Genomic DNA, 20,881 nt, shown 5'->3' with positions numbered 1-20,881 from the left:
GCCAGTCCAGTGCTGATACTCAGCCATGGTGCTGGCACTGCCTGCTGATTGACTTCACCGCTGCTATCTCCCTCACTGTCTGAAACCAGCACCACGATAGAGACTGAGCACTGACACCAGCACCGTGATAGAGACTGAGAACTGACACCAGCACTGTGATAGAGAGCACTGACACCAGCACCATGATAGAGAGCACTGACATCAGCACCGTGATAGAGAGCACTGACACCACACCAGCACCGTAATAGAGAGCACTGACACCAGCACCAAGATAGAGAGAGAGCACTGACATCAGCACCGTGATAGAGAGCACTGACACCAGCACCATGATAGAGAGCACTGAGACCACACCAGCACCGAGATAGAGAGAGAGCACTGACACCAGCACCAAGATAGAGAGAAAGCACTGGCACCAGCACCGTGATAGAGAGCACTGACACCAGCACCGAGATAGAGAGCACTGACACCACACCAGCATCGTGACAGAGAGCACTGACACCAGCACTGAGAAAGAGAGAGAGCACTGACACCAGCACCGTGATAGAGAGCACTGACACCACACCAGCACCGTGATAGAGAACACTGACACCAGCACCGAGATAGAGAACACTGACACCAGCACCGTGAAAGAGAACACTGACACCAGCACCGTGATAGAGAGCACTGATACCAGCACCGTGATAGAGAGCACTGAGACCACACCAGCACAGAGATAGAGAGCACTGACACCACACCAGCAGCGAGATAGAGAGAGAGCACTGACACCAGCACCGAGATAGAGAGAGAGCACTGACACCAGCACCGTGATAGAGAGCACTGACACCAGCACCGTGATAGAGAGAGAGCACTGACACCAGCACCGAGATAGAGAGAGAGCACTGACACCAGCACCGAGGTAGAGAGCACTGACACCAGCACTGATACCAGCAACTCGCTGCTGGACCCAAAAATATGACACCCCTCTTCAAACAGGAGGGTATGGGCATATAGTACGGTGTGCTTTTTTTGTACAAGGAAGTGAGCCAAAGGTCGTCCGTGTGCTCGATTAAATTAATCGTTTATAGAGTTATGCATATACATGGTCTACTGGTCACATGTGTTGAATTCCTCCGAGATCCATGCCTCATTCATTTTTATAAATGTGAGATAGTCAACACTGTCGTGAGCTAGGCGAGTGCGCTTATCGGTCACAATCCCCCCTGCTGCGCTGAACGTCCTTTCGGACAGGACACTGGACGAGGGGAAAGCCGACAGTTCCTTTGCAAATTGGGCAAGCTCTGGCCAGAGGTCAAGCCTGCCCACCCAGTATGAGCAAACAAGCAGGACAAAACTCTGTATAGCCGCACACTGGAAAAAGACTTGAAATCCCATCTTTAATTAAAACAACATGGGTCACATCAAAACATAATCAAAAAATCCACAGCAAAAGAATAACAGGGTACAGGATTACTTTGGAGCGGTGGTTCATCCTTTCTATCAACTTCCCACCCAGTAGTCCAGGGGTTCATCACTTCTCAGAGCGTCCACATCGGCCCTTAACCCGATGTAGTCAGACACCTGACGGTCTAGGCGTTCCCTGATGCTGGATCCGGATGACACCTGTCGATGGGTCGGCTGAAAGAATGACCTCATATCAGAAGTCACCAACACATCTTCAAACCGCCCTCTTCTTGCAGGCGCTGTTGGATTGGTACCCGCAACTCTTTCTCTGGGGAGTGGGAATTCCTCCTCTGCCAGCGCACGCAAAAGCAGAATGCAGCATTTCTCGAAGCAAGGTCTGTAAGTGCTCCATTCTTACAGCCCTCTGTGATGGTGGTAACATTTCCGCCATTTTGTGTTTGTACCAGGGGTCTAAGTATGTTGCCACCCAGTACTGGTCCTTGACCTTTATGTGTTTTATACGGGGGTCCCTGTTAAAACACTGGAGCATGAAGGCCCCCATTTTCACTAAACTGGAAGCGGTGTGGTGGCCTGGCTCCTGCTCATCATCCAGGATAGTGTCGTCCTCCTCGTTATGCTCAATGCTCTGTCTAATTGGGCGACTATGTGGCAGATGAGGTTTAATGTTGATAAATGTAAAGTTATGCACTTGGGGGCTAAGAATATGCATGCATCATACATGCTAGGGGGAGTACAACTGGGGGAATCCATAGTGGAGAAGGATCTGGGGGTTGTGGTAGATCATAAGCTCAATAATAGCATGCAATGCCAAGCTGCGGTTTCCAAAGCGAGCAAAGTCCTTTCCTGTATTAAGAGAGGTATGGACTCCAGAGAGAGAGAATCATTTTGCCCCTGTTCAAATCATTAGTAAGACCTCATCTGGAATATGCCGTTCAGTTTTGGGCACCAGTTCTCAAAAAGGATATCGGGGAACTGGAGAAAGTGCAGAGAAGGGCAACCAAACTGATAAGAGGCATGGAGGAACTCAGCTATGAGGAAAGATTAGAGGAACTGAATTTATTCTCTCTTGATAAGAGGAGATTAAGGGTGGATATGATCAACATGTACAAATATATAAGGGGTCCATATAGTGAACTTGGTGTTGAGTTATTCACTTTACAGTCAACAAAGAGGACAAGGGGGCATTCTTTACGTCTAGAGGAAAAGAGATTTCATCTCCAAATACGGAAAGGTTTCTTCACAGTAAGAGCTGTGAAAATGTGGAATGGCCAGCTCAGTGGATTGCTTTAAGAAGGGCCTGGATTATTTCCTAAGTGTACATAATATAACTGGGTACTAACATTTATAGGTAAAGTTGATCCGGGGAAAATACAATTGCCTCTCGGGGGATCAGGAAGGAATTTTTTCCCCTGCTTTAGCAAACTGGATCATGCTCTGCTGGGGTTTTTTGCCTTCCTCTGGATCAACTGTGGGTATAGAATTGGGTATATGGGATTGTATGATATTATTATTATTATTATTTTTTTTTTTTGTGGTTGAACTTGATGGACATGTGTCTTTTTTCAACCTGACTAACTATGAAACTATGTAACTATGTTATCCTCTCCCCATCCACGCACAACTACAGAGATCCCAGAAAGGTTTAAAGCATGCTCTTCTTGCTCCTACTCATCCGTCCCGGCACCATCCTCCTCTGACTCCTCTTAAGACTCCTGTTGCTGACTTGTCTCAGATAGAGCAGCCCCCCTTGGAATTCATCCAGCATTGCGACTTCCTCATCTTCCTGTTCCTGCTCCTCCACAGCTTGATCAATGACATGACGCAATGCACGCTCCATAAAGAAGGCATAAGGTACGATGTCACTGATGGCTCCATGGCTGCGACTGACCAGTTTGATGATCTCATCAAATGGCCGCAGAAGTCTGCATGCGACGCCCATGAGCAGCCACTGGCACGGTGAAAAAAACAAAGCTCCCCAGAACCTGTTCTGCCACAGAGTTCGTACAGGTAGACGTTAACTGCACGTTTCTGCTGGAGCAGCCTATCAAGCATATAGAAGGTTGAGTTCCATCATGTCGGGCAATCGCAAACAAGATGTCTGACTGGCAGATCACCAAGGTGAGCCATGGCTGTGTAAGATCTTCTGAAATGGGCCGAGATTTTCCTTGCCTGCCGCAAGATATCCTGGACCCCAGGGTATTTGACAACGAATCGCTGCACGACCAAGTTTAAGACATGTGCCATGCATGGTACGCGTGTAATTTTGCCCTGTTTCAATGTGCTAAGCAGATTGGCACCGTTGTCACACACCACTTTACCAACTGTCAAATTGAGCAGTGTTAGCCACTGATCTGCCTGTGAACGCAAAGCTGAAAGGAGTGCAGGGCCAGTGTGGCTCTTGGCTTCCAGGCACAACAGACAGCATGGCAACGTCTCACCTGGCATGTCGAATAGGTTCTGGGGATCTTGGGCGGCGCAGCGGAAGAGACGCTAGCAGCGGAAAAGGAGGAGTCAGCCATGGAGGAGAGGGAGAAGGATGGAGTAGGAGGAAGAGAAGAAGAGGAAGGCCTGCTGCAATCCGTGCGGTAAAACCAAATCAACACGGGTTACATGCTTGACGGTCGTCAGAAGGTTCACCCAGTGGGCAGTAAAGGTTATATACCTTCCCTGCCCGTGTTTGCTAGACCACATGTCTGTGGTCAGATGTATCTTGGCACTGACACTGTGTGCCAGAGATACAGTCACTTACATAGTTACATAGTTAGTAAGGTTGAATAAAGACACCATTCCATCCTGATTTACATTGATCCCTACCCTCAAGGAGCCCACAATCCAAGGTCCCCATTCATATACTAGGGCCAATTTTGGACAGAAGCCAATTAACCTACCTGCATGTCTTTGGAGTGTGGAAGGAAACCGGAGTACCTGGAGGAAACCCATGCAGGCACAGGGAGAACATGCAAACTCCAGGCAGGTAGTGTCGTGGTTGGGATTTGAACCAGCAAGGTGAGAGTGCTAACCACTACACCACTGTGCCACCCACACTTGCTGCTGAACATGGCCATATAGCTCTGGGATGCCCTTCTGTGAGAAATACTTCTGCAAATTTTCGAAAGGCCTCTGAGTCCACCAGTTTATATGGCAGTAGTTGGCGGGCTATCAGTTCTGACAAGCCAGCGGTCAACCATTGGGCAAGAGGGTTATCCGGCGTCATCATTTTTTTTCGCTCGAACATTTAGCCCACGGAAGCCTGCCTTTTTCCAGAAAGACGTGAGGACGGCATGATGGAAGATGGAGTGGAGGACAATTGTGAGGAGAGAGGAGAAGGAGAAGTAGAAGACGAGGCTGGACGGTGAGAGCCTGGAGTGTGGCTTTGTGGGTTCCGTTGCTCCTACTGGGCTCGGTGATGGCAGCTCATGTGCCTTCTTAAGGCGGTCTTCCCTAGGTGAGTGTTGGGCTTACCGCGACGTATGCGTTGACTGCAAAGGCTGCAGATGGCAACACTATTGTCAGCAGTGGACACGTTAAAAAAAGCCCACACTGCAGAGCCATGTGCCGGCGTCCTGGGAGCGCCAGATGTGACCTACATGGTTGATGCCTCGCTCCTGATACATTAGCATTAGCAGTCTGGTTTGTCCCTCCTGTGCAATCTAAGTTCCGCCTGCTTCTCCTCCCTATCTGCTGGTCCATATCTCCCTCTGAACTCCCCTCCTCTTCCTCTCTTGTGGGCACCCATGTGACATCACTAGACACGTCATCATCGACGTCACCAACACCGTCAGCAACACCGGGGACCAACCTCCTCCTTGGGCCGATCTGGGTACTGTCATCAGACTGAGTGGCGGTTGTTGCTACCTCCTCTTCCTGATCCAATGCCAAGAGTGGCTGCGCATCGGCAATGTCTTGTGATGGATCGGAAAATAATTCCTGTGACTAGTGTCTTTGGGGGTGCACACAGCAGAGAGTGAAGAAGAGGGTGCAGATCGAGAGGATGAGGAGGGTGCAGAAGAGTAAGGCTGAGTGAGCCACTCAACCAAGTCTGGTGCGTCCTTTGACGTAATGGCACGCACCATCTGCAATTTGCCACTTTGGCTCAAGCCTGTTGCTCCTGCCCTACCCCTACCTACCCCTGTGGAAAGGGCCAGCCTCTTCCTCTGCCTGTCATTTTTTTAATGACCCTGTGACAAAAGTCTCTAGAGAATTGCAGTTTCTGGAAGAAGGTATATAACACCCTGCTTCAATCTGTCGTTTTGGGGGGCCAATGGTCTATCACACCAGTTATATTTTTTTCTAATTGCGTTTGTCACTCTTTGTAGTATCGCTGCAGAACCGCTCAACAGTCACAATGCTGCACAGTGGAAATGCACTATACTATGCTTTCTTTTTTCTTTTTTTTTTTTTTTATGCTTTCTATACGTGCAAGTATTTTATACGTGTATTACACCCCTATATACTGCACACCAAATAGTACACTTATACCAGTCCTTAAAAGGACCTTTGTGGACCTAGTAGCTAGTGATTTGCAGACTGTCCCTGCTCCAAACACCAAACTGTCCCTCAGTCCCTACACTGATAAAAGAAAGCTGCAGAATCGGTCAGCAATCAGCTCAGCAGCCAAGTATAATATGCTTTCTATATTTGAAAGAAATAATATTATACCTGTACAACCCTATATACTGTACACCTATACCAGTCCTTAAAAGGACCTTTGTGGACCTAGTAGCTAGTGATTTGCAGACTATCCCTGCTCCAAACAACAAACTGTCCTCCCTACACTGATAAAAGACAGCTGCAGAATCGGTCAGCAGCACTCAGCAGCACAGCAGTCAGCAGTGCACCATAATATACTTTGTATATTTGAAAGAAAGTATATTATAGGTGTATTACAACCCTATATACTGTACACCTATACCAGTCCTTAAAAGGACCTTTGTGGACCTAATAGCTAGTGATTTGCAGACTGTCCCTGCTCCAAACACCAAACTGTCCCTCAGTCCCTACACTGATAAAAGACAGCTGCAGAATCAGTCAGCACTCAGCTCAGCTTCTGTTATGTCCAGGGCTGGGGCAAGGATTTTTGACACCCTAGGCGAAACCTTATTTTGCCGCCCCCATTGGCCCCACCCCTGACTCCACCCCCTTTGCCCTGCCCATATGAAAGGAGGTGGCGCTATACAGTAAGCATCGGCTCTGCTTTCTCTATCACTGGCTCCAGTGCTGCACTTCACCTCTAATTACACTACCGGTTGGACGGAGCAGCTGCTTGAGACTGAGTTAGTTACATGCTGCCGCTTGCAGAGCATGCAGACGTGGAGGGAAACCAGTGTCCAGGCGCCCCTAGGCAGCAGGGCGCCCTAGGCGGTTGCCTAGTTTGCCTAGTGGTAGCACCGGCCCTGGTTATGTCATTATATGACTTGCTGCTATTTGATTATTTGCAAATATTTTTATTTATTCTGTAGACTATCCTCCTGAAGAAGCGGTTCGCCGTGAAAACTAGTAGAGGAAACGTTTCTATACCCCTCTTCAATAGAAACCTTACGGGGCTACCCGTCGGTAGTTTATTAAATTGTGGTGTATATGATTTTAGCAATATGGAAGTTTTGATGGATTTAATTTTTTTGCCCTTATTAAATTATTTGTAATTTTTTATAACTCAGGCCGCGTACACACGGGCGGATTCTCTGTCCAACTTAGTCCGCTGAACCGTGTTTCAGCGGACAATCCGCTCGTGTGTGGGCTTCAGCTGACTTTTTCAGCGGACTGTCTGACGAACAAAGTCTTACAGAAATTCCGTAATTTTGTCCGTTCAAACTTGGTTTTGTCCATCCAAACTTGGTTTCAGCGGACAGTCCGCTCGTGTGTAGGCAAGTTGGACGGACTAAGTATGGCGCATGCTCAGAAAGGATTTACACGGCCGAAGGTTGCATTGCAGTGTATAGGACGTTGTTTTTCTAGTCCCGTCGTACGTGCTGTACACGTCATCACGCACGCTTTCAGCGGACTGTCTGCTCATCGTGTGTGGTCAAGTCCGTTCATTCAAATTTTGAACGGACTGTCTGTCGGATTGTCTGACGAACTTAGTTGGGCAGACAATCCGCCCGTGTGTACGCGGCCTAAGTCTTCTATGAATTATTTATTTAGTACCGCAATAGTCCCCTCAACAAACATTTTTGGGTGTGGATATCAAGGGAGCAGCCTCAGCAACTGCCCCCGATATCCTTAGAATTCCCAATTTTTGACAATCAGCAGCACAGCAATCAAGTATAATATGCTTTCTATATTTGAAAGAAAGTATATTATACGTGTACAATCCTATATACTGTACACCTATACCAGTCCTTAAAACGACATTTGTGGACCTAGTAGCTAGTGATTTGCAGACTGTCCCTGCTCCAAACACCAAACTGTCCCTCCCTACACTGATAAAAGACAGCTGCAGAATTGGTCAGCAAGCACTCAGCAGCACAGCAGTCAGCAGGGCACCATAATATACTTGAAAGAAAGTATGTTATAGGTATATTACAACCCTATATACTGTCCACCTATACCAGTCCTTAAAAGGACTTTTTTGGACCTAATAGTAATAGCTAGTGATAGACTGACTGTCTCTGCTCCACACAGCGTCCTCCTTTCCCTACACTGACAAAAGACAGAATGTAAAATGGCCACCAGATCAGGTCTATTTATAAGGTAGGGGGTATGTCCAATTGTCCATGTGCTGAAATTTCTCAATTGGCTGTCCTGTACCCAATGATGGATGTGTCATGGGTCCACGTTCTTCACAATGTAAACAAATATGGCCAGAAGTCCACCGGTTTGGCGAATCGCGAACGAGCAAAATCATCTGAGGTCGGTTGTCACTCAGGGTTCAGTCTCAGCTCTGCCATGCATTGAGGGAACGTTCTGAGGTCAGTGGCCCCTCAGGGTTCAGTTTCAGGCCTGCCATGCATTGAGGGAACATTCTGAGGTCTGTGGCCCCTCAGTGTTCAGTCTTGAGTTTTTAATGCAGTGATCTCATCTGAGGTCAGTCTTGGGTTTGCCCTTCAATAAGATCATCTGAGGCCTGTGGAACCTCAGAGTTAAGTCTCAGTTTTGTCCTGCAATGAGGAGACCATCTGAGGTCTGTGGCCCTTCAGTGTTCAGGCTCGGGTTTGCTCTGTAATGAAGAGATCATCTAGGATTCTAGGGTCTGTGGCCCCTCAGGGTTTAGTCTCCAGTCTGCCATGCAGTGAGGCCATCTGAGGTCAGTGGCCCTCAATGGTCAGTCTCGAGTTTGCAATGCAGTGAGATCATCTGAGGTCTGTGGCCCCTCAGTGTTCAGGCTCTGGTTTGCTCTGTAATGAAGGGATCATCTAGGATTCTGGGGTCTGTGTCCCCTCAGGGTTCAGTCTCAGGTCTGCCATGCAGTCAGGTCATCTGAGGTCAGTGGCCCCTCAGAGTTCAGTCTCAGGTCTGCCATGCATTGAGGGAACATTCTGAGGTCTGTGGCCTCTCAGTGTTCAGGCTTGGGTTTGCCATGCAGTGAGATCATCTGAGGTCAGTCTTAGGTTTGCCCTTCAATAAGATCATCAGAGGCCTGTGAAACCTCTGAAAGTCTCAGTTCTGTCCTGCAATGAGGAGACCATCTGAGGTCTGTGGCCCTTCAGTGTTCAGGTGCGGGTTTGCTCTGAAATGAAGAGATCATCTAGGATTCTAGGGTCTGTGGCCCCTCAGGGTTTAGTCTCCGGTCTGCCATGCAGTGAGATGATCTGAGGTCTGTGGCCCCTCAGGATTCAGTCTCAGGTCTGCCATGCATTGAGGTCATCTGAAGTCAGTGGCCCCTTAGGGTTCAGTCTCAGCTCTGCCATGCATTGAGGGAACGTTCTGAGGTCAGTGGCCCCTCAGGGTTCATTCTCAGGCCTGCCATGCATTGAGGGAACATTCTGTGGTCAGTGGCCCCTCAGGGTTCAGTCTCAGGCCTTCAAAAAGATCATCGGAGGCCTATGAAACCTCAAAGTTAAGTCTCAGTTCTAGGTTTGCCATGCAGTGAGATCATCTGAGGTCAGTCTTAGGTTTGCCCTTCAATAAGATCATCGGAGGACTGTGAAACCTCTGAAAGTCTCAGTTCTGTCCTGCAATGAGGAGACCATCTGAGGTCTGTGGCCTCTCAGTATTCAGGCTTGGGTTTGCTCTGAAATGAAGAGATCATCCAGGATTCTAGGGTCTGTGGCCCCTCAGGGTTCAGTCTCCGGTCTGCCATGCAGTGAGATGATCTGAGGTCTGTGGCCCCTCAGGATTCAGTCTCAGGTCTGCCATGCATTGAGGTCATCTGAGGTCAGTGGCCCCTCAGGGTTCAGTCTCAGCTCTGCCATGCATTGAGGGAACGTTCTGAGGTCAGTGGCCCCTCAGGGTTTAGTCGCAGGCCTGCCATGCATTGAGGGAACATTCTGAGGTCAGTGGCCCCTCAGGGTTCAGTCTCAGGCCTTCAAAAAGATCATCGGAGGCCTATGGAACCTCAGAGTTAAGTCTCAGTTCTGGGTTTGCCATGCAGTGAGATCATCTGAGGTCAGTCTTAGGTTTGCCCTTCAATAAGATCATCAGAGGCCTGTGAAACCTCTGAAAGTCTCAGTTCTGTCCTGCAATGAGGAGACCATCTGAGGTCTGTGGCCTCTCAGTGTTCAGGTTTGGGTTTGCTCTGAAATGAAGAGATTATCCAGGATTCTAGGGTCTGTGGCCCCTCAGGGTTCAGTCTCCGGTCTGCCATGCAGTGAGATGATCTGAGGTCTGTGGCCCCTCAGGATTCAGTCTCAGGTCTGCCATGCATTGAGGTCATCTGAGGTCAGTGGCCCCTCAGGGTTCAGTCTCAGCTCTGCCATGCATTGAGGGAACGTTCTGAGATCAGTGGCCCCTCTAGGTTCAGTCTCAGCTCTGCCATGCATTGAGGGAACGTTCTGAGGTCAGTGGCCCCTCAGGGTTTAGTCTCCGGTCTGCCATGCATTGAGGTCATCTGAGGTCTGTGGCCCCTCAGGATTCAGTCTCAGGTCTGCCATGCATTGAGGGAATGTTCTGAGGTCAGTGGCCCCTCAGGGTTCAGTCTCAGGTCTGCCAAGCATTGAGGGAACATTCTGAGGTCTGTGACCCCTCAGTGTTCAGTCTTCAGTTTGCCATGCAGTGAGATCATCTGAGGTCAGTCTTGGGTATGCCCTTCAATAAGATCATCGGAGACCTGTGGAACCTCAGAGTTATGTCTCAGTTATGTCCTGCAATAAGGAGACCATCTGAGGTCTGTGGCCCCTCAGTGTTCAGGCTCGGGTTTGCTCTCTAATGAAAAGATCATCTAGGATTCTAGGGTCTGTGGCCACTCAGGGTTCAGTCTCAGGCCCGCCATGCATTGAGGGAATGTTCTGAGGTCAGTGGTCCCTCAGGATTCAGTCTCGGGCCTGCCATGCATTGAGGGAACGTTCTGAGGTCAGTGGCCCCTCAGGGTTCAGTCTCAGGCCTGCCCTGTACCGGAGATTATATGGGGATCAGACCTCAAAGCCTTTTTTGGGGAACGCTCAGCTCAGGAGATGATATCGGGAGGAATGTCCATCCATGGCTGGCAACTTTGCAGAGAATGTCGCTTCCATTAGAAGAGGTTAATTCCTATAGGGTAGCGATATCTTCTATTCTCGCAGTCACAGATAAATGAGCGCAGATGTCGCAGCATCATTACGGCGTGGAGAGGAGACAGAGAAGGTCCCCCGCTGGGCGCCCCTCATTTGTACTGACAGTCTAAAATAAGCGACAACATTGTGCTGAATCTGCAGTGCGTGTCACCGTTCCCCCAAACAATGGATAACAGAGGAAAAATGACCAACCGCCGCTGTCAGAGTGATGAGCAAGAGAAATATCTTCATTAAATCTAGGACACCTTCCAGCCCATCCCACTTCGTTACATTGGAGGAGAACCCAGAATGGGTGACACTCGGGTCACTCCGCCAATTATGAAAAATTGTCAGATTCTCATAAAATTCTCACCCAATTTTCTTCCTTTGGTACATCTCAGTGCTGCGGATCTTCTTGCTGCTACTTTGCAGCCACTTCCTATCTACAGTGGGGAAAATAATGATTGGCTCCCACGCAGATGATGCAAGTTTGCCCACTTACATAGAAATGAAGGGTCTATAATTTTTATCATAGGTGTATTTTATATGATAGAGAGAGAATATCAACCGAAAATCCAGAAAAATCACACAATACAAACTCCATTTAGAACATTTGTATTGTGTGTTTTTTTTTTATTTTTGGTTGATATTCTGTTTCTATCATATAAAATACACCTATGATAACAATGATAGACCCTTCATTTCTTTGTAAGTGGGCAAACTTACACAATCTGCAGGGGAGACGTTCGGTATTTCCCCCACTGTACCTGCACTACCATTCTTATCATGTCCAAGGTGTCTTTAGCAAAGGAATGGTAGAGGATGGAAAGTGGCGCAAGTCAGTAGAGGGGCATACAGCTCCTCCCCTCCCCCGTCCTGTCCATGCCGATGGGGGAGAGCTCTGGAGACTGCTGTGCACAGACCTGTGGTGCAGGTTGCAGCATATCTACAACCAGTCCAGCTATTTTTATAGACATTTTCTCTTGCATATGATGAGGAGGGTTCAGCTCCATTTACAGCTTCCCCCCTCCACATGATAACACTGTGCCCGGGGCAGCTGCCCCCCCCCCCCCCCCGCCAGTGCCAGGACAATGTTAAAATCCCCTCCCTCAATAAAAAAAGCTAAAATGGAGCTTGCATGTTCATCCCCTAAGCATAAATTCTCCCTCCTCCCAGTACATATCAGCCCCCCGCTAAAATCCCCCCTTCCAGCCCAAATCTTTAGCCCCCCCCCCCCCCCAGCTCTAATCCTCTCTCTCTGCATATGCCCCCAACACAAATCCCCCCTCAAAGAAATGTTCCCCTTCTAGCACAAATCCTTTACCCCTGCAATTACCCCTCTAAGCTCAAATCCTCTGCCCCTACTCCAAATCCCCCTCTTCCAACACAAATCCCACCCCCATTTTCCCTACTAGCACAAATACACATCCCTACAAACACAATTCTCCCCCCCCCCCAAAGAAAAAGAAAAATCCCCTCTACCATTATACATTTATAGGACAACCCCCCACCCAAAATCACCACTCGAAGCACACCTCCACAAATTTGCCCTCCCAGAACAATTCTTAATTTCCACTGCCCCCCCCCCCCAAATTCCCTTCTCAACACAAATCCCCTCCTCCAATCTACTTGTGGTTCCCCCCCACCTCAAATGATATCACAGTACCCAGGGCAGCTGCCCCTTCTGCCCACCCCTTATTTTGGCCCTGCCCACTCCTTTTCCTGGCCCTGCCCACCCCTTTTCCCGACCCTGACTTCAGCCCGCCCCTTTTCTAGGCCCTGACTTCAGCCCACCCCTGCCCACCCCTTTTCTCGACCCTGACTTCATTCAGCCCACCCCTTGTTTAGGCCCTGCCCATCCCTTTTCCTGGCCCTGCCCGCCCCTTTTCCTGGCCCTGACTTCAGCCCACCCCTTTTCCTGGCCCTGACTCTAGCCATGGCATGGTGGGATTTCCAGTGGATCCCGCCTGTGTGATGTGTGGTGAAGCAGACACTTGCAGGCGGAGTGACAACACAGGAGCACAATTGGGAGATGGGGACAAAGTGTTGTCGAACAGGAAGTGCCTGAAAAAGAATCTTCATGGCGGGATCACCAAGGATTATTTTATTAAAGGAACAGTAAGGCTGGAAAGGAAAGAGCTAAATGATGATGGATGTCCTCCAGCCAGGAAATGGGGCAGGGCTCTATCTGACTTGCTGCAGCTTCTAATGCACATTGTGAGAAGCTCACAGCGTGCAGTGAAATCAGAGGAAGCCGTTTCATTGGAGGAGAGGAGCCGGTACGACTCTGGGAGGCCGGAGGGCACGAGGATTCTCTCCATCCTCCGGTGAGCAGCTCCAGAAAATGATGATAGATATTGATCTGTTAATGTCAGCATGCCGACAAATACCGTTATTACAGTTGAAGTGAAGACTTTAATTCTGGTGATTTTCTGGGGTTGGAGGAATGTTTTAATGCCCACTCTGTATGCCCGCTGTGGGGGGGGAGTCTCCCTCCTTACGTGGAAATCACTCGGTATGAGAAGATTGAGAGTGAAAGTGACAGCAGCTTTCTTCTTTTCTGATGAATAATTTATTATTTGTATTGTTTATAGAAGGCGCACATGTGGATCTCGAGGAGACAGCACTTCCTTCTAAACCGCGCTGGAATTCTGAATGATGTGACCGCCGAGCTACCTCCAGCATAGTACTAAACCCCGTGAGTTCTCCATCACCGAGCGATTGATGTGACATCATTACACTATTATATACCATTAACGGGGAATAACAAGATAGTACAATGTAACAATAAACATATATAGATACATTGTACCCATATCTATATCACATGAGGAAAATGTGTACAAAGTCAGCTCCATAGAGACATGGTGTGACCAGCTCAGGAGGAACTTGAGTGTCCTGCACAGAACCCTGACCTCAACTCTACTGGTTATCTTTGGACCTCCACCCTACTGAACACCCTTTTCTGTTCCACCATGACTGTGCCCCCCCCCCCCCCCCCCCATGTACAAAGCCAGCTCCATAAAGACATGATGTGACCCAGTTTGGTGTGGAGGAACTTGAGTGTCCTGTACGGAGCCATGACCTCAACCCTACTTTTGGAAGGTCGGTGGTATGAAGTGTACTCATCCAACATCAGTACCTGCCCTAAACCCTACAGAACACCTTTGGTATGAGGTCTTCTAATCCAAAAGGTGTTCGGTAGGTCTGAAGCCATAGAAGAAGTTTAGTGTCCTGCACAGAGACCTTACCTCAGTTTCATTTTTGGAAGATCTTTGGTGTAAGGTCTTCTCATCCAACATCATTACCTGCCCTAACCCCTACGGAACACCTTTGGTATGAGGTCTTCTAATCCCAAAGATGGTCAGTAGGTCATAGAGGAAATTGAATGTCCTGCACAGAGAACTGGCCTAAACCATACTGAACACCTTTTGGATGAATTGGCACGTCAATGGTCAGCCAGGTCTTCACATCCAACATCAGTACCTGACCTCACAAATGGGTACAAATTCACACAGACACCCTCTAAAATCTTCTTGCAAATCTTCCCAGAAGAGTGGAGGATGTTATAGGCAAAAAGGGGGCAACTCCAGAGGAATTGTCATTTGGAGTGGGAGCAACTTCATATTATTGGTCATGGGGGGTGGGGGGTTAACTCCATATTATTGGTCATGGGGGGACAACTCCATATTATTGGTCATGGGGGGGACAACTCCATATTATTGGTCATGGGGGGCAACTCCATATTATTGTTCATGGGGGGGACAACTCCATATTATTGGTCACGGGGGGCAATCCATATTATTGGTCATGGGGGGGGGGCAATCCATATTATTGGTCATGGGGAGGCAACTCCATATTATTGGTCATGGGGGGGACAGCTCCATATTAATTGCCATTGGGAGTGGGGGCAACTAACTTTATATTAGTGGTTATGGGGGGGGGGTAACTCCATATTATTGGTCATGGGGGACAACTCCATATTATTGGTCATGGGGGGCACAACTCCACAATATTGGTCATGAGGGGGACAACTCCATCTGATTGGCCATGGGGAGGAGCAACTCCATAATAATGGCCTTGGGGAGCAACTTCATATTATTGATCATGGGGGGGGGGGGGGAGACAGCTTATGGGACAGCATATTAATGGCCATGATATTAGAATGGGATGTTCAACAATCTGATATATAGGTGTGATGGGTGAAGGAACCTGAATGTCCTCCATACAGCACTGACCTCAACCCTACTGAACACCTTTGGGAAGAATTGGAATGCCGATGGTGAGCCAGGTCTTCTCATTCATCATCAGTACCTGACCACACAAATGGCCACAATGTCCCACAGACACCCTCCAAAATCGTGTGGAAAGTCACCCCAGAAGAGTAAAACCAGCTCCATAAAGACATGGTTTGACCAGTTTGGTGTGGAGGAACTTGAGTGTCCTGTACCGGGCCCTGACCTCAAAGGGTTATGTACGTAGAGTATATATTTCTATGTATTAATTCAGGTCCCACAAAGCAATACCTACTTTTTCCGTTCCTTGGTGGACAATGGTGTCCTTGTACAGCCTCTACATCTCCAGATTCTGCTCAGTTTCTCCAGGCTGGGGTCTCCAGGATCAGAACATAATTATTATGTGAGTTCTGCTCAGTAATATCAGGTCTGCACGCTATAAACTTCTCTGGGTATTAATGAAAGGGCCCGCGCCGTTTCCCTTTTACCGCATTACACGGCAGTAGAGATGGAGTCACTGATGTCAGCGTTGGAATTTTTCTTTCGCTCGGCTCATTTTTACCTCAAATGCATTCTCCTGGAAGTGAGCGGGGGTCACCTCTGGTCACACGTTCTGGTTTTGGATTTTAAAATAACACACAGCAAAAATCGAGGAATTATTTTGGTTCTAATGTTTTGTTTTTTTATGTAGGATTCTGAGTTCTCAGAACTGGCTCCCATTAGAGATGAGTTAGCAACCAAAAACGATATTAAAGCTGACCTCCGAGCTTCCTTTTAAAAAAAAAAAACAATATACCATAGGCAGGGGGGAAAAATGTGTAGAAAGGAAAGAAGTTTAGCATAACGATTTCATTACCTTCTCAAAGCTTCACATAGTGGGATGTGTGGGAATGTATTACAGGAAAACACACAGCTACTGCAAGTGATAGCGCTGCAAATTTCTGGACTACTTCCCCCAGGAGGCCTTGTAGCTAACTAAATAGGATCGAATGAGTGTCCTCCCGTAGGTGGAACCATGAAGACCAACCAAATGAACATCTACCCTAATGGCTTACCCAAGGCCAGTGCTACCACTAGGCAAATGGCTAGAGCGCCCACCCACTGGTGTTCCTTCTCTCTTCTCTCTACAGCAAGCAACTAAGTCTCAGCATCAGCAGGCAGCTGCAGCTCTGTTCGCACATAGTGTCAGTGGCACATCAGGGGGTGGAGGACTGTGTCTGGGTGCCGACTCCCGAATGAATGGAAGCAAGCAAACATTCATTGATGGGCGCTGGTGGGCTGAAATTGATGGGTGTTTCATTAAAAAAGGTGGGGTATACATGGGCCGGGCAAAAGGGGTGGAGCCAAGGGGGTGTATGACAAAATGAGGTTTCGCCTAGGGTGTCAAAATCCTTGCACCAGCCCTGGGCTTACCATTGGTATGAGCCAGAAATGTTTAGACAAAAAAAGGTAAAAGCACCTGTACCAGATGTATTGCACCCTAGAGTCCTTAAAAAGTTCAGATCAGTTAATTCTATACCGTTGCTTCTCATTTTTTGAGATGGGCTTGGCAATTTGAATTGCAAGTTCAAAAGGGGTGGTCCTCCAGGTGACATCGCCGGATGGCCAGGCCCCATGGCAATATGAGAAACAGACGACACAACGGAGGAAGACAGCATTAGAGAAAGAACGGCTTTTTTTTTTTTTGTTGTTAGCAGGTAAGCAGTGGCAAGGGAGAAGAACGCACAAGTGGAAGACAGCACAAGAAGACAGACAGCACAAGGAGAAGACATCGGTACCGACGAAAGAAGACATGTTGGACCTGCGACTGGGGTAATTTTCCATTTTGAATAAAGGACTTGTCAAAAACCGACTCTTGGTTTTTTTTTTTAATACTTCGCTGCTTTTGGCGGTGAACGGGTATACTCATTCAAATAAGGGGGGGGGGCGGGCAGGATCCGGGGGCACCCTTTCTTAAAGGAGGCTTCCAGATTCCAATAAGCCCGTAGACTCCTACAACCACCGGCCAGGGTTGTGGGGAAGAGGCCCTTGTCCCCAACAGCATGGGGACAAGATTCTTTGGGGCAGGGGGCCTGGATTTGGGGGGGGGGGCCCTCCAAATCCATACCAGACCCAGAGACTGGTATTGAGCGCGGGGGGGAATGCCGCTTCTTTTTTTTTTCACAATTTTAAAAATTTTTTGCCGGTAATTATTTTTTTTTACATTCAGCCATCAGCTGATGGCTCATCGGTTGTTAAGGATGTGGCAGCCGGCTTTCCAGCCCGCTCATTAGCAACCAGCTATATGTCGTGTTTAACCACTTCAGCCCCGGACCAATAAACACCTTAAGGACCAGAGGTCTTTTTCCAATTTCGCACTGCACTGCTTTAACTGGTAATTGCGCAGTCATGCAATATTGCACCCAAACGAAATTTGCGTCCTTTTCTTCCCACAAATAGAGCTTTCTTTTGATGGTATTTGATTGCCTCTGCGATTTTTATTTTTTGCGATATAAATGGAAAAAGAGCGAAAATTTTGAAAAAAAAAGATATTTTCTTCTTTTTGTTATAAGAAAAATCGAATAAACTAAATTTTAGTCATACATTGAGGGCAAAATTTATTCAGCCACATGTCTTTAGTAAAAAAAATGTCAATAAGCTTATATTTTTTGGTTTGCGCAAAAGTTATAGCGTCTACAAACTAGAGTACATTTTCTGGAATTTACACAGCTTTTAATTTATGACTGCCTATCTTATTTCTTGAGGTGCTAAAATGGCAGGGCAGTACAAACCCCCCCCAAATGACCCCATTTTGGAAAGTAGACACCCCAAGGAAATTGCTGATGGGTATGTTGAGCCCATTGAATATTTTTTTTTTTTGTCCTAAGGGATTGAATAATGACAAAAAAAAAAAAAAAAAATATTTTACAAAAAGTTGCCACTAAATGATATATTGCTCACACATGCCATAGTTATATGTGGAATTGCACCCCAAAATATATTCCGCTACTTCTCCCGAGTACAAGGATACCACATGTGTGGGACTTTTTGGGAGTCTAGTCGCGCACGGCACCCCGAAAACCAATCACCACCTTCAGGATTTCTAAGGGTGCAAATTTTTGATTTCACCCCTCACTACCTATCACAGTTTCGAAGGCCATAAAATGCCAAAATAGCACAAAACCCCCCAAAATGACCCCATTTTGGAAAGTAGACACCCCAAGCTATTTACTGAGAGGCATGTTGAGTCCATGGAATATTTTATATTTTGCCACAAGTTGCGGGAATATTACAAACTTTTTTTTTTTTGCACAAAGTTGTCACTAAATGATATATTGCTCACACATACTATGGGCAGAAGTCAAATTACACCCCAAAATAAATTCTGCTGCTTCTCCCGAGTACGGGGATACCACATGTGGGGGACTTTTTGGGAGCCTAGCCACGTACGGGACCCCGAAAACCAAGCACTGCCTTCCGGATTTAAATATAAAATGCTACCAAAAAAACTGTTAGCGATGGCAGGGATCAGGCCTGACTCTGCGATCGCTGCAGTTATGTGTTTAGTGTTTTGTAAGTGACAGTGATCGATCGATACTGCACTTGGGTGGGCTGGGCGGAGGGGCAAAACGCAGGTGCTAGCAGGTATCTGGGCTGATCCCGCTAACAATGCGTTTTTTTGGAACCCTAAACTGCTGGGGACGCTAGTATAGATCTGATCAGATCAGATATTGATCTGTTCAGATTCTATACCACTACGGGAGGTTTATGCTTTGCGTGTGGGTGTTAGCGGTACTGGCACTAACCTAGCGCTGCCTGGGGTGACGCAGACCCTGACCCTAAAACCTAATTGATATCACCCGCCGGGTGATCAGGGGGTTAAACCTTTATTGGGTAATAAATGGTGGGTGCCCTGATGCTATAAAAAACAAACTAACCAGAGTCACCCGTAACACTTATACGGTGATCAGTGGTGAAAGGGTTAACTAGGGGCAATCAGGGGGTTCAAATTTTTATTAGGTAGTATATGGGGGTCCCTGGCGCTATATAAAAACCTGACAGGGAACCTAAATAACTAACTGGCTAACCAGCGTCACCAGTGACACTTATACTGTGATCGCTGGTGAAAGGGTTAACTAGGGGGAATCAGGGGGTTAAAACCATTATGGGGGTACCTAACGCTATAAAAACCTGGCGGTGAACCTAAAAAAATAACTAGCGACACTAATGCAGTGATCAGAAAAATTATCGCTTAGTGACAATGGCAAAAGGGGGTGAAAGGGCTAACTAGCGGCAATCAGGGGGTTAAAACCATTATTGGGTAGTATATCGGGGTACCTAGCGCTATAAAAAACCTGGCGGTGAACCTAAAAAAATAACTAGCTACCTAGCGACCGTAGCGACACTAATGCAGCGATCAGAAAAATGATCGCTTAGTGACACTGGCAAAAGGGGGTGAAAGGGTTAACTAGCGGCAATCAGGGGGTTAAAACCATTATTGGGTAGTATATCGGGGTACCTAGCGCTATAAAAACCTGGCGGTGAACCTAAAAAAATAACTAGCTACCTAGCGACACTGATGCAGCGTTCAGAAAAATGATCGCTTAGTGACACTGGCAAAAGGGGGTGAAAGGGTTAACTCTAGGGGCAATCAGGGGATTAAATCTTTATTGGGGGGTGATAGGGGGCTACCCTGGACCTAACACTAACTGCCCTGACAGTTTTTACTGTCACAACTGACACTGAATACAGTGATCAGTAAAGAAATGATCACTGCAATCAGTGACACTGTGACTGGGGGGGAGGGGGGCGGGGGGGGGGGGGTTTGTGTGCCTGTGTGTACCTACATGTCAGTGTAGTGTTGGTGCACACTTACTATTAGTCTTCTCCTCGTAGTCCGGTCAAAAAGACCGCCCCGAGGAGAATGACATCACTTCCTCCTTCCTGTGTAAACAATACACAGTGGGAGAAAGTTCGTCATTGGCCAGGAGCGATCCAGAGGGGGTGGCCAGAAACCAACGGCCATCCCCTCATCACGGATCGCTGCTGGAGGGAAACGGACCACCGTATCCAGCGGGAGGGGGTCCAATCGGACCCCCCACCGGCTGAAAGGCAGGCACGTACATCTACGTGCTTGTGCCTGCCTGTGCCATTGTGATGACGTATAATGGCAATACGGCGGTCCTTAAGTGGTTAAACAGGAAACATAAAAACCGCACAACACATCAAAAATCACTCTTGCGTTTCTGGTGCAATTCCATTGAAGTCTATTACAGGCAAAGCAGGGGCGGGAAGTCCCCGGCCCTTTCCAAAAATGCACCGCTTGCAAAACGCATAGATGTAATGGTGTACCATAGGAAACCATGTTAAATGGACTATAGTGCATTTCTGCAAACCGCATAGGTGTGAACCTACGGTTAAGGAGGCAGCAAGGTATTTAGCTAGTAACTAGACCAGTAAGTAAGAAATAGGGAATATCCTTCTTTTTATGAGCAAGTAATCAGAAAGGGGTGGCTGTGGTAGACGTGGACTTTGTTAAAGCCTTTGACACCCTCAGGCAGCTACTATGATGTCTACAGCCTTTGAGAAATCAATCTTCAAACAGACTGAAAACTAGATTAAAGGCGGCATTCAAAGAAT

This window comes from Lithobates pipiens, unplaced genomic scaffold, assembly GCF_037356315.1.
Source record: "Lithobates pipiens isolate NorthernLeopardFrog02 unplaced genomic scaffold, aLitPip1_a1.2 Scaffold_1, whole genome shotgun sequence".
Classification (NCBI taxonomy): Eukaryota; Metazoa; Chordata; class Amphibia; order Anura; family Ranidae; genus Lithobates; species Lithobates pipiens.
This window is presented reverse-complemented; position numbering follows the sequence as displayed.